At 45.1% G+C, this 12470-nt stretch overlaps 1 protein-coding gene across 1 annotated transcript in view; it reads left to right on the forward strand.

The window, feature by feature from the left end:
- Window positions 1-8992: 8992 nt before the first annotated feature.
- LOC139419074 (microtubule-associated tumor suppressor 1 homolog) overlaps window positions 8993-12470 on the forward strand; it is a 74536-nt gene continuing 71058 nt past the window's right edge. Inside the window, exon 1 of the mRNA XM_071168993.1 lies at window positions 8993-9499. The gene's annotated coding sequence lies outside the window, so the exon portion shown is untranslated. The remainder of the gene's footprint in view (window positions 9500-12470) is intronic.

The following is a 12470-nucleotide window of genomic DNA, read 5'->3' on the forward strand; positions in this document are numbered from 1 at the left end:
ATAAACACACATTAGCCCATGAACATTTCTAATAGTTTGGCACTGAAAACAAAACATTTCCTAACATTTGTTAACAGAAAACAGACTTGTTTTCAATTGATTGCTGCTAAGGTTGATGGCTCAATCCTGACACACTTTTGAAGATCAGACCGCTCAAACTATATTTGACGAGACTCCTCGTTGTTCATTTCCATTTTCCTGTTGTCTCTCTTGTATGACGTGCTCAGACTTTTTGAAGTCAATCTGGATGAAAACACTGACACCATGGTTACCATAGTAACAGTCAGAGCCCCATCCTTAGCCGCAGGGTGGTAACTTTCCCCGACTGTTACATGTGTGTCTTATGCATTGCATTGCACTTTAATCAACTGTCAAGACTGCAACAAGCAAGGCCAACATAGCCACTCCTTATTCAAACTCATATAACTTTGCCTGGGCTTGTTGAGTTACGCAATAGCCATTTCTGATTGATGGCATCATTGTATCTTAAGAGGTCTTACCAGCCATTCAATTCTTTGTTTACCCTGGAATTTAGCTATGTAAAGAGTTAAACTGTTAAATCTAGTTACATTTTTCATTAATGGAGGCCAAGCCTCTCCCATTGTTACAGTATTTACTGTTTTACTCTTAAAAGTCATAGATCAAGTTGTCTTACCCACTGTACCAAAACAGCCAGAAACCTGTGATTCTAGTTTAAAATGAAACATTTTACATTTATTTTTGTCATTTTTGGTCTAATTTCTCTTGACTATTTACTGACCCTAAGCATTGAGACAGGGGAGTTATAGTTTACTATCCGTAGTATAGATTGACTGGAGCTCTCTATAGATATGATGTATTAGCTGCTTGTCCTGTTTTAGTGCTACCATTTAGGGTGTTATCACTCTTCCTCCTCACACTCTACTGTCTGTGTTGACTCCATCCCCTCACTCTGGTCTATTTTGGGTCCGTAACCCGTCAGGCATTCTAAGCAGCCACCCAAGCCGCGTAGGCTATGCCAGGTGGAGAACGCTGCATCCTGGATGTTTGTGGGGAGGAATTGCACCAGGGTCACTCAAAATGAATGGTCCCTCAGTGTTTCCGCTGTATGCATTTAGCAGAAACACACCGCCGCTGCTAAATCGAAGCTGCCACCGCAACAAAATAAATATATATATATATATATAGATAGTGCCTTCGGAAGGTATTTAGACCCCTTTACTTTACAGCAATATTCTAAAATTGATTAAATTTGATTGAAATTGAAATATATATATATATATATATATACACACACACACGCACATACACACAGTGGGGCAAAAAAGTATGTAGTCAGCCAACAATTGTGCAAGTTCTCCCACTTAAAAAGATGAGAGGCCTGTAATTTTCATCATAGGTACACTTCAACTATGACAGACAAAATGAGAGAGAAAAAAATCCAGAAAATCACATTGTAGGATTTTTAATGAATTTATTTGCAAATTATGGTGGAAAATACGTATAGGTACCTTTTTGCAAACTCATAGTGGGCTGTCATGTGCCTTTTTACTGAGGAGTGGCTTCTTTCTTGCCACTCTATCATAAAGGCCTGATTGGTGGAGTGCTGCAGAGATGATTGTCCTTCTGGAAGGTTCTCCCATCTCCACAGAGTAACTCAAGAGCTCTGTCAGAGTGACCATCGGGTTCTTGTTCACCTCCCTGACCAAGGCCCTTCTCCCCTAATTGCTCAGTTTGGCCGGGCAGCCAGCTCTAGGAAGAGTCTTTGTGGTTACAAACTTCCTTTTAAGAACGATGGAAGCCACTGTGTTCTTGGGGACCTTCAATGCTGCAGAAATGTCTTGGTACCCTTCCCCAGATCTGTGCCTCGACACAATCCTGTCTCTGAGCTCTACGAACAATTCCTTCGACCTTATGGCTTGGTTTTTGCTCTGACATGCACCTGTCAACTGAGGGACCTAATATCGACAGGTGTGTGCCTTTCCAAATCATGTCCAATCAATATAATTTACCACAAGAGGACTCCAATCAAGTTGTAGAAAAATCTCAAGCATGATCAATGCAAACAGGATGCAACTGAGCTCAATTTCGAGTCTTATAGCAAAGGGTCTGAATACTTTTTTATTGTTGTTTTTAATACATTTCAAAAAAAACATTTTTGCTTTGTCATCATGCAGTATTGTGTGTAGATTGCTGAGGAAATGGTTTTATTTAATCCAATTTAGATAAAGGCTGTAACGTAAAAAGTCATTGGCACTGTATATTTATTTTATTTATAATGTAGATGCCCCAGGAAAACCCTATTCCCTGCCCCGCTAACTCTGCCACCACTGCTGAAAGAAATCCTAGGGGAAACACTGGTACTCGCATTTTGTCGTACATTCCAAATAGTCCAGCTGTTTGTTTACCTACACCTGAGTTTAGTTCCATTCTGTTTTGGCTGGAGGAGCACAAAATGGCAACCGTCTTTCTTTGACCGCTTCCTCTGAGTTCAGTCTCACTGGCAGGTTAATGGCGTCTCATAAAAACCTGATACGGTGCAATCACGTTAGGTGGGTCCGGTGTAGACCCAACATGCCTGTTAGGGTGGTATGTTGCGTCTCTCTGACTCCCTCGCTCACTGGCAGAGCACTGAGACATCCGATATAGCTGCTCACTTAGTTCGGTCATGTTTCACCCACACAAAGACTGTAATTTTATTCCGATCTCCAAACTAAACTTGCGTACTGCTTAGTATACAGTGATGTGTTGGCTAGGCAGGCAAGACGAAATACTGGTGCACTTTCAGCGGGCAAACAGTGTGGAACTTTGCAGATAGAAATGTCATGTATAGAGTTGATGTGATATAAACGCAACACGTAAAGTGTTGGTTTCATGAGCTGAAATAAAGTACGCCCAAAATGTTCGATACGCACAAGAAGCTTATTTCTCTAAAATGTTGTGCTCAAATTTGTTTACATCCCTATTAGTGAGCATTTCACCTTTGCCAAAGGTAATTAATCCACCTGACAGGTGTGGTATATCAAAAAGCTGATTAAACATGATCATTACGCAGGTGCACTTTGCGCTGGGGACAATAAAATGTGCAGTTTTGTCACACGACACAATGCCACAGATGTCTCAAGTTTTGAGGGAGCGTGGAATTGACATGCTGACTGCAGGAATGTCCACCAGAGCGGTTGCAGTACGTCCAACAGGCCTCTCAACCACAGACCAGGTGTAACCACGCCAGCCCAGGACCTCCACATCTGGCTTCTTCACTTGTGGGATCATCTGAGACCCGGACAGCTGATGAAACTGAGAAGCATTTCTGTCTGTAATAAAACCCTTTTGTGGGGAAAAACTCATTCTGATTGGCTGTGCCCATACCCAGTCATGTGAAATCCATAGATTCGGGCCTGATATTCATTTCAATTGACTGATTTCCGTATATGAACTGTAACTCGTTGAAATTGTTGCATATTTTTGTTCAGTATACATGCCAGAGAGGCATGAATGTCCTTCGTACTGTATTTCTATCTAAACGTTCCACAACGTTGTGGTCTGTTGAGGTGGAGATGGACTGTTATGACCCACCTGCGAGCTATTTGTTTAGTCTGATAGTCTGCCTCGGTTGAAGCTAACAGCTGAGCTATGTGAGGACTCTGAATGACTCCAGAGGGAATAGATGTCACAGCCTCCCCAGGCGGTCTGGAATACCCCCTCTAACCACTAGGCCTAATGCTTGCTGGGTGGCTTGTCGAGCACTTAGCTTAAATGTTTACACCCACCACATAATTGAGAATGTGGTCTAATGGCTCAGTGTGGTTGGTGGTGAATGGTAGATGTTGCATTTGTGTAGTCTAAATACCTACTTAAAATACCATTGTCTACCTTTTCACCATATAGCCTTATTGTATGCCTTATGTACAGTGACATCAAAATGATTCAGACCCCTTCCCCTTTTCCACATTTTTTGATTGATATAAATTACTTTTTTTTACCTCATGACAAATCAAAACAGGTTTTTAGTTTTTTTTGCAAATTTCTAAAAAATAATAAACAGAAATACCTCATTTGCATATGTATTCAGACCCTTTGCTATGGGATGTGAAATTGAGGTCAGGTGCATCCTGTTTCAATTGATCATCCTTAAGATGTTTCTACAACTTGATTTGAGTCCACTTGTGGTAAACTATATTGATTTGACATGATTTTGAAAGGCACACACCTGTCTATATAAGGTCCCTCATTTGACAGTGCATGTCAGAGCAAAAACCAAGCCATAAGGTCAAAGGCATAGATCTGGGGAAGGGTTCCAAAACATTTCTGCAGCATTGAAGGTCCCCAAGAACACAGTGGCCTCCATCATTCTTAAATGGAAGAAGTTTGGAACCACAAAGACTCTTCCTAGAGCTGGCTGCCAGGCCAAACTGAGCAATCAGGGGGGAATAGGCTTGGTCAGGGAGGTGGCCAAGAGCCCGATGGTCACTCTGACAGAGCTCCAGAAGTACAACCATCTCTGCAGCACTCCACCAATCAGGCCTTTATTGTAGAGTGGCCAGGTGGAAGCTACTCCTCAGTAAAAGGCACTTGACAGCCCTTCGGAGTTTGCCAAAAGGCATCTAAAGGACTCTCAGACCTTCAGAAACAAGATTCTCTGGTCTGATGAGACCAATATTGAACTCTTTGGCCTGAATGCCAAGCGTCACGTCTGGAGGAAACCTGGCACCATCCCTACGGTGCGGAATGGTGGGTGTAGCATCATACTGTGGGGAGGTTTTTCAGCGGCAGGTACTGGGAGACTAGTCAGGATCGAGGGAAAGATGACCGGAGCAAAGCACAGAGAGATCCTTGATGGAAACCGGCTCCAGAGCACTCAGGACCTCAGACTGGAGAAAAGGTTCACCTTCCAACATTACAATGACCCTAAGCACACAGCCAAGACGACACAGGGTTGGCTTTGGGACAAGTCTATGAATATCCATGAATGGTCCAGCCAGAGCCCGTACTTGAACCCGATCAAACATCTCTAGAGAGACCTGAAAATAGCTGTGCAGCGACGCTCCCCATCCAACCTGAAAGAGCTTGAGAGGATCTGCAGTGAAGAATGGGAGAAATTCCCCAAATACAGTTTTGGCAAGCTTGTAGCGTCATACCCAAGAAGACTCGAGGTTGTAATCACTGCCAAAGGTGCTTCAACAAAGTACTGAGTAAATGGTCTGAAATACTTATGTAAATGTGATATTTCTGTTTTCTTTTTTTTAATACATAGGCAAACATTTCTAAAAACTTGTTTTTGCTTTGTCATTATGCGTTATTTTGGGTAGATTAATGAGAAGAAAAAAAAACATTTAAGGAATTTTAGAATAAGGCTGTAACGTAACAAAATATGGAAAAAGTCACGGGGTATAAATAGTTTCTGAATGCACTGTATGTTACAAGTCTAAATAGTTACAGAATACTGACCTATTTCTTCCGTTTAGCTCCTTGTGGAGCAAGGGGCCTCCCAGGTCTAAATGATGGTTCTGGGTCTTTAGGCCAGCCGGGCTGAGGGCCCCTTAGTCCCCAAAGAGGTCCTGAGCTCTGGTGGCCTGACAGGGGCAGCCTGGGAAAAATGTGTTCCCTTGTCGAGGAGGGTAAGTGCTGGCTGAGTGGTCCATGATAAGTTGACTGTGTGTGTGGTCCTAGTATTGAAATATGTATTTCAAACAAGATTAGGCAGATTTTAAGTAGCTGGCTGTGATGTTTTGCAGTCCCGATTTTTAAATACATGATATATTTAATTTGTGTGCTCCTGTTTAGTACATTTAGTCTACCACATCCCAAGTCATTGCTTTCATCAAAACATTTAGTCCACCTGTGGTTATTTATACTGGTCTTCACTTGATGTACTTGTCCTGTTGCCCAGCCCATAGACCCTGTCCTGTTGACCAGCCCATAGACCCTGTCCTGTTGACCAGCCCATAGACCCTGTCCTGTTGCCCAGCCCATAGACCCTGTCCTGTTGCCCAGCCCATAGACCCTGTCCTGTTGACCAGCCCATAGACCCTGTCCTGTTGACCAGCCCATAGACCCTGTCCTGTTGCCCAGCCCATAGACCCTGTCCTGTTGCCCAGCCAATAGACCCTGTCCTGTTGACCAGCCCATAGACCCTGTCCTGTTGACCAGCCCATAGACCCTGTCCTGTTGCCCAGCCCATAGACCCTGTCCTGTTGCCCAGCCCATAGACCCTGTCCTGTTGACCAGCCCACAGACCCTGTCCTGTTGACCAGCCCATAGACCCTGTCCTGTTGACCAGCCCACAGACCCTGTCCTGTTGACCAGCCCACAGACCCTGTCCTGTTGACCAGCCCACAGACCCTGTCCTGTTGCCCAGCCCATAGACCCTGTCCTGTTGCCCAGCCCATAGACCCTGTCCTGTTGCCCAGCCCATAGACCCTGTCCTGTTGACCAGCCCATAGACCCTGTCCTGTTGACCAGCCCACAGACCCTGTCCTGTTGCCCAGCCCATAGACCCTGTCCTGTTGCCCAGCCCATAGACCCTGTCCTGTTGACCAGCCCATAGACCCTGTCCTGTTGGCCAGCCCATTGACCCTGTTGACCAGCCCACAGACCCTGTCCTGTTGACCAGCCCATAGACCCTGTTGACCAGCCCATAGACCCTGTCCTGTTGACCAGCCCACATACCCTGTCCTGTTGACCAGCCCACAGACCCTGTTGACCAGCCCATAGACCCTGTCCTGTTGACCAGCCCATAGACCCTGTTGACCAGCCCATAGACCCTGTTGACCAGCCCATAGACCCTGTCCTGTTGACCAGCCCATAGACCCTGTCCTGTTGACCAGCCCATAGACCCTGTCCTGTTGACCAGCCCATAGACCCTGTCCTGTTGACCAGCCCACAGACCCTGTTGACCAGCCCATAGACCCTGTTGACCAGCCCATAGACCCTGTTGACCAGCCCATAGACCCTGTTGACCAGCCCATAGACCCTGTTGACCAGCCCACAGGCCCTGTCCTGTTGACCAGCCCATGTATGAGAGGAGCCAGGAGAGATAAAGGACTAAATCTGTGTGTTATCAGTAACAGCTGGCTCCATGCTGGCTTCATTTTCACTAGGTTACAAGGAGACACCAACATACACACTCTAGCTCTCTCTGGCTGTCATTTCCATGGCGAAGTGAAAGGTTATATGAGGGTTTGCATGCCACCAGGAAGCCAGACTCTCATCCAGGGGAGAAACATTTCCTCAATGTTCATATCATACCAAACAAACATCACCTCAACGTTTCTTCAAAAGCCTAAACAGTATAGTTACTCTAATCCCCTTGTGTGTGTTTTCCCTCTGATCTTGTGATTCCATAGCCTTTAACTCTGACCTGAGCTTCAACATAAGAAATGCTGGCTTGGCTTTGAATTCTTCAGCATCCTTTTTAATAAATCTGATTATTTTCGACGCCGCTATAACATGCCTGGACTTGAAGAAAATGTATCTGAAAGTAGTGATTATGGTTTGTTTTTTTGCAGTTGCGTTCAGAGTCAATGTTTTTATATATTGACCCGTTATTTAATCAGATAAGTCGTGGTATGATTGGTTGATGATGATGCCATTCTCCACATAAATATGACAGTTTTCAGGCCTTAGACGTTTCCATCCATTGATCTTTGTGTGAGTGAATTTAAACCACTTGGTCTGTAGCTGCTGCCTGCTTACCCCTGAACGACATGTCGGCTAATTCCCTTCCCACCACTATGTGCTTATTGAAGTGGGAAAGTTCTGGAAAGATTTTCTGTTCTAAGCTGCAACATGTGTGGCGGATGTTGGATGTCCGAACTTCACTCTGGTCAAACATCTAGTGTTTGTTCATTCCAGACTTAGTTACAGTAGGGTGAAGGAGACCTATTGGGAGAACCCAAAATCTCTCTATTTACACGGGACTAGCTGGTCAGCAGCCCTGTGTATCGGCATGTCACATATTGTAATCTATTTACACGGGACTAGCTGGTCAGCAGCCCTGTGTATCGGCATGTCACATATTGTAATCTATTTACACGGGACTAGCTGGTCAGCAGCCCTGTGTATCGGCATGTCACATATTGTAATCTATTTACACGGGACTAGCTGGTCAGCAGCCCTGTGTATCGGAATGTCACACATTGTAATCTATTTACACGGGACTAGCTGGTCAGCAGCCCTGTGTATCGGCATGTCACACATTGTAATCTATTTACACGGGACTAGCTGGTCAGCAGCCCTGTGTATCGGCATGTCACACATTGTAATCTATTTACACGGGACTAGCTGGTCAGCAGCCCTGTGTATCGGCATGTCACACATTGTAATCTATTTACACGGGACTAGCTGGTCAGCAGCCCTGTGTATCGGCATGTCACACATTGTAATCTATTTACACGGGACTAGCTGGTCAGCAGCCCTGTGTATCGGCATGTCACACATTGTAATCTATTTACACGGGACTAGCTGGTCAGCAGCCCTGTGTATCGGCATGTCACACATTGTAATCTATTTACACGGGATTAGCTGGTCAGCAGCCCTGTGTATCGGCATGTCACACATTGTAATCTATTTACACGGGACTAGCTGGTCAGTAGCCCTGTGTATCGGCATGTCACATATTGTAATCTATTTACACGGGACTAGCTGGTCAGCAGCCCTGTGTATCGGCATGTCACACATTGTAATCTATTTACACGGGACTAGCTGGTCAGCAGCCCTGTGTATCGGCATGTCACGTTGTAATTGTCTGCTGTACTTTCCTTTCCCTCCAGAACCTGGCGCTACTTTTCTGCTGCAGCAAATAAGGGTGGGAGACTTTGGCTGCTAAGCAACAGCGAATTCTGATTTGTCCCCTCCCACTTCGGGGGGGGGGGGCGGGCAGCAGCAGCAGCAATCTGACCAGGTTACCTGCTCTCTCTCACACACACACACGCGCATTCCTCTCTAACAGTGTCAACAGAACTGAACTCTCCCCTCCCACTCTAAGTTAGACCTTGAACATGCCTGGCTGTGTGTGCTTTAGGAGGAGGTGTGTGTGTGTGTGGGGGTGCGCACTGGAAGTGTGTGTGTGTGGGTGCGCACTAGAAGTGTGTGTGTGTCGTGGAGAGAGTTGTGAGGAGAGCTGCTGCTGCTGGCATGAGGTGCTCATGGTAAGGGGGGAAAACACATTCCATGGCTGCCTTACACACACACACACACACTACTCGTCCCCGTCCCTCTCTTTCTGAGAAGCTTTGGGGTTAGTTACTGCAGTACTGCTGAGCTTCAGAGCTGAAGGGGAGGGGTGGTTCTCCCTCTCTCTCTCTGAACCTCGTCAGTCGAACACTGATAGTATCGGACACAGCGGGGACAACTCTCCCACCACATTAACTGTGCAGCAGCGTGTGTGTTCGTGTGTGTGTGGTAGCGCTAAAGGGAGAGGGCTAAGTGTGTTCCAGGAAAAAGGAGGAGTGTGTAAAAGGAGGAGCAGCACCATTCTGGCTGTGTTTTCTCTCAGTGTACAGAGGGGCTGGATGTCTGGGTAAGTCATGGCTGGAGCAGCAGTACTTTGTATGATGGTGTGTGTGTGTGAAGGGGATGTAGATAACATGTAAAGATAACTTTACCTTGACTCTAGGGCATGTTTCAACCTGGGTATTTGAATAGTATGTTTGAACTGAAACAAGTTGGTCAGTATGTTATTACTAGCTGAAACAAGTTGGTCAGTATGTTATTACTAGCTGAAACAAGTTGGTCAGTATGTTATTACTAGCTGAAACAAGTTGGTCAGTATGTTATTGCTAATTTGACATTTCCATAATTACCCATGTTCCAGTACATTTGACATGAGTCATTTAGCAGACACTCCTATCCAGTGCCTTGCTCAAGGGCACATCGACAGATGTTTCACCCAGTCATCTTGAGGATTTGAACTAGCGATCTTTCGGCTACTGGCATGCTCTTAAATGCTCTTAACCGCTAGGCTACCTGACGCCAGTACTGTTGTTGTATTTAGCTATACTGTAGTAAGCTATCACTTAATATTGACTCTCTTGTACATAAGAATAATGTGCTTTATTAGCATGTCACCATAAGACTGACTGAGCATCAGTTGTTTTAGCAGACTGACTGAGCATCAGTTGTTTTAGCAGACTGACTGAGCATCAGTTGTTTTAGCAGACTGACTGAGCATCAGTTGTTTTAACAGACTGACTGAGCATCAGTTGTTTTAACAGACTGACTGAGCATCAGTTGTTTTAGCAGACTGACTGAGCATCAGTTGTTTTTAATCAGCCTGTCTAGGGGCATGGGATTCCATCAGCGTGTTTGGTGAATTGTATAAAGTTGTGGTCTGGTCCATATATGAACTATGAGCTCTGTACTGTAGTGATCTGCTCTGTAGGTATCTGGTTTGGCAGCTATCCAGCACCTCTCGCTGACGTTATTAAGAGACTAGATTGATTGTGTGTGTGTGTGTGTGTGGGGCCGGGACACGCGTCACTGTTACACAGCACAAGGCCATATACACCGGGTCAACACACTTGTTAATGATGTCGCCAGGGGAAAACAGTGTGACGTGCACACACACCCCTTAACAGTCAGATAGTGTCGCATTCACACACACACTCCAAATACTGTCTACCTCTTAAAACGGTGTTAGATTTCACACACACACACACACACACACACACACACACACACACACACACACACACACACACACACACACACACACACACACACACACACACACACAGCCTGCAGTTGCATTTGTTTCTTTCCGATCCCACAGATACAGCGGTGTTTGTATTCTGTTAGGGCACCATTCTCCTGAAACGTCTCGTCCTTGGTCTGTGAGTGACTAAGCACGCTGCTCATTCCTATGGCAACCATTTTTGTTCCGACAGCGTTCTCAGCTAGACCGAGGTGCTGTCCTGGGAATCTAAAGACACAGGATTATGAAGTATCTGACTGCTACATTCCTTGGTGCCGTCTGACTTCCTGATTAGACAGAGCCTGTTGATACCATGTAGATAGAATCTAAGTATCTAATCATTTTATTGTTACCACAGTCCTAGGTCAGGCAAGATTTATAGCTGTGAGACGCATTAACGATGAATTGACATGATTACCGGCATGTCAGTAATTAACAAGCTCAGGGTGAGTTTTAGTTCAGGCAGGCAGTGGAGCTGCAGAGGGGGGTGTCAATGCAGGGCTTCGAGGTACGGTCTGATATCAGTAGTCATGGTGTCATACAGCAGAAAGCAAAGACCTGACCAAGATGTTTTCTCATGAAGATAAGGTGTGTATTTCAGATAGATCTGCTGTACTGTAGAGGGGGGTGTCAATGCAGGGCTTCGAGGTACGGTCTGATATCAGTAGTCATGGTGTCATACAGCAGAAAGCAAAGGCCTGACCAAGATGTTTTCTCATGAAGATAAGGTGTGTATTTCAGATAGATCTGCTGTACTGTGCTCTTCTCGGCAAGTAATCAACACGTTGGGTCATTTTTGTTCCGTTTCTGATTTGTTTAAATTATGGGACAGTACAGGTGTTGTGACCAAGCATATGTAACGATTTCTAAGACTGTTGTGAAGTCTGGTAACATTGACATAAATCAGCCTACAGGAAAGATAAATGCTGACAACTATTGATTGTCCCCATGCACCTTTACTAGGAACGTTGACGTCTATGGAAAGTCTAAGCTGAAAAATATGAATGGCTTATCCATGAAGTGGTTTAAATCGGAGAACGGACCATGCGTTGTAATTAAAATATGAATGGCTTATCCATGAAGTGGTTTAAATCGGAGAACGGACCATGTGTTGTAATTAAAATATGAATGGCTTGTCCATGAAGTGGTTTAAATCGGAGAACGGACCATGTGTTGTAATTAAAATATGAATGGCTTGTCCATGAAGTGGTTTAAATCGGAGAACGGACCATGTGTTGTAATTAAAATATGAATGGCTTGTCCATGAAGTGGTTTAAATCGGAGAACGGACCATGTGTTGTAATTAAAATATGAATGGCTTGTCCATGAAGTGGTTTAAATCGGAGAACGGACCATGTGTTGTAATTAAAATATGAATGGCTTGTCCATGAAGTGGTTTAAATCGGAGAACGGACCATGTGTTGTAATTAAAATATGAATGGCTTATCCATGAAGTGGTTTAAATCGGAGAACGGACCATGCGTTGTAATTAAAATATGAATGAATACCCCAATACAAAGGAGCTTATCAGTCTTAGTAGCTTCCGACAGGACGTGCTGTAATACGCTGTGGCTGGAACGGACCAGTGTGACGGGGATTATAGCCCAGGGAATAGCCACTCACAGGGAGGTGACCCAACCTGCTGCTGATCCTACAGTAAGTCTGCTCCATTCCTCCGGCTGATGCTGTTTCCACCAGACGCAAAAGAGGAGAGGGAGGAAGAGGGGCAAGGGGTGGGTGAGGAAGAGGGGGAGGAAGAGAGTGAGAGTAAGAGGGAGGGAGAAAGTGGGTGAGTAGA

This window comes from Oncorhynchus clarkii, chromosome 10 (assembly GCF_045791955.1).
Source record: "Oncorhynchus clarkii lewisi isolate Uvic-CL-2024 chromosome 10, UVic_Ocla_1.0, whole genome shotgun sequence".
In the NCBI taxonomy this organism is placed as follows: domain Eukaryota; kingdom Metazoa; phylum Chordata; class Actinopteri; order Salmoniformes; family Salmonidae; genus Oncorhynchus; species Oncorhynchus clarkii.